The sequence below is a fragment of the Dromiciops gliroides genome, chromosome 1 (assembly GCF_019393635.1).
Source record: "Dromiciops gliroides isolate mDroGli1 chromosome 1, mDroGli1.pri, whole genome shotgun sequence".
NCBI lineage: Eukaryota > Metazoa > Chordata > Mammalia > Microbiotheria > Microbiotheriidae > Dromiciops > Dromiciops gliroides.
The window spans coordinates 461,977,878-461,980,291 of NC_057861.1; the positions used below are offsets into that span (position 1 = coordinate 461,977,878).

At 34.0% G+C, this 2,414-nt stretch overlaps 1 pseudogene; it reads left to right on the top strand.

The window, feature by feature from the left end:
* The first annotated feature begins 200 nt into the window (after positions 1 to 200).
* Positions 201 to 1,974, top strand: LOC122750411 (annotated as a pseudogene).
* Positions 1,975 to 2,414: the final 440 nt, after the last annotated feature.

Here is a 2,414-nt window from a genome sequence, read left to right on the forward strand (position 1 = left end):
ACTTACTAGCTGTGTGACCCTGGGCAAGTCACTTAACCCCAATTGCCTCACAAAAAAAAAAAAAGAAAAAGAAAGGGTACTGATCCATGTTCAGAGGGTCAGGTGATTAATAAATGTTTTCTGATTAATTACTTGCCAATAAGATGAAAAAAAAAATGGCTTTGGCTCCTCCAATCTGGTCCTTCCTATCCCTCCCCAGAATGACAGCACTTGGGAGGAAGTTCATAATCAAGACATGAAAATGGAATTAACTGCAGGGATAGCTACTTTTATGAAGAGATTGTGCAAATGGTAGCATTAGCACAGTTTGAGGCTATCATATCTTCCAGAATATTGCTGCTCCTAGCATCTGCTACATTTAGTACTCTTAGAAATAAGATGAAATAGACATGGGGTGGCTAGGTGTCCAGTGGATAGAGCACCAGCCCTAGAGTCAGGAGTACCTGAGTTCAAATCCGGCCTCAGACACTTAACACTTACTACCTGTGTGACCCTGGGCAAGTCACTTAACCCCAATTGCCTCACTAAAAAAAAAAAAAAAATGAAATAGACAAGAGAAAAATGTCAAGACCAACTTTTGGCAATGTTGAAAGAAAAATTTATCACCAAATTCTTCTTGTAATTGAAGAGAATGGGAACAATTTGGGGACTATGCACCTAGCTGATGTGGTTTGTCTATTGGAAGAACAAAACTTGTCACTTGTTTTATGGTAAGCAAATGCAAATTCTCCAGTGTGCTGATTAATGACAAGAAGCCAGATTCATGAAGAACAGTTTAGGTTTAGAGAGAAAGAAAAAGGTCAATCAAAAACTGCACAACAGATCATAAAACTGCTAAGGTATGAAGAAGTTGCAATCTCCCTCAGTGAAGGGAATACTAACAATGTTGAATTTAAAGTATTATGATGATGATGATGACTAGAGAAGAAGTCAGCCTTATGTCATGTTAATAGTATACCCTTTGACCAGCAATACCACCACTTGGTCTATTTCCAAGGATGATTAGGGAAAAAGGAAAAGAACTTGCATGTTCTAAAATGGTTATTTATAGCAGCATTCTTTTTGGTGGCAAAGAACTGGAAATTGCAGGGAATGTTGAACAAGTTGTGGTATATGATTGTTATGGAATGCTACTGTGATATAAGAAAGGATGAGCTCAGTGATTTTATAAAAACATGGATAGATTTGTACAAAATAATGAAGAGCAAAATTGATCAATCAAGAGAACATTATATACAGTGATAGCATTATTGTTTTAAGAATGACTTTGAGCATTATTGTTTTAAGAATGACTTTGAGCAAACAAGTTATTTTGATTATTATAAATACTCAAATTAATTATAAAGGACATATGAAGAAAGACACTATCTGCATCCAGAGAAAGAGCTGATAAATAGTAGTATATACAGAGTAATTTTACATATATTTATCTATTTGTGTCTAATGGTAGCCATTGGGGTGGGGGAGGGGAGGAAGGGAAGGAAGGGGAAAAAAGAAATTTACATGACAATTGTGTTGTATTTTTGAATGGAATAACAAGGTGTGTATAGGAGATTTTCAGCTTCATCTACAATCATCTTTTTATTGCACTATGTTTATGGAAACACTTGTTTTATTACATAAATAAAACACAATTTAAAAAATGTATTTGCAAATATCATTTCCTTTGACTACGACCTCCTCAGTTAAAAGAATTAACCTTGTTTTCAAATATTGCCCATCATTTTGACATCAAAACTAAATAGATTTAACAATATGCTGAGACAAAACACCAAGTCCAAATTGCAATAAAGAAAGGGAAAACTACTGACTCAGAAGATAATATAGAGGAGTTCTATAATAAAATTCTTAGGATTCTTAAGCCTATGCCTAAACTAGTTTACCTTCACATCCAAGCCAAAAATCACCAGAGTTGGAAAAATTGCAACCCATAAGAAAATGGTTGAATATAGTAAGACTAAAGAAGATGTCTAAAAAAGAGACACTTTACATAAGGAAAATAGTGATATTAGAGAATATTCTGCAATAGCAACATTTTAATAAAGAAAAACTTTCAGAGATAATAAGACAAAAACATTTTCAAGGTAATTTCTAGGATATTAAAATAATCCCTATTCATGATCAGTTTTATTTCTTCTGTCAAATATACATGTATATGCACTCATACATATATATGTATATATTCATATCCATACAAACTCATATACCATAATTTTATGGCTTTTAAAGTTCTATTTTGTATTTTTCACATAAAACAACATTGACAAACCATGCCCAATTTCTATAGCAAAATTAGGTCCTTCACAGGGCAGTTAAGTGTTGTAGTGGATAGAGCACCAGCCCTGGATTCAGGAGTACCTGAGTTCAAATCCAGCCTCAGACACTTAACACTTACTAGCTGTGTGACCCTGAGC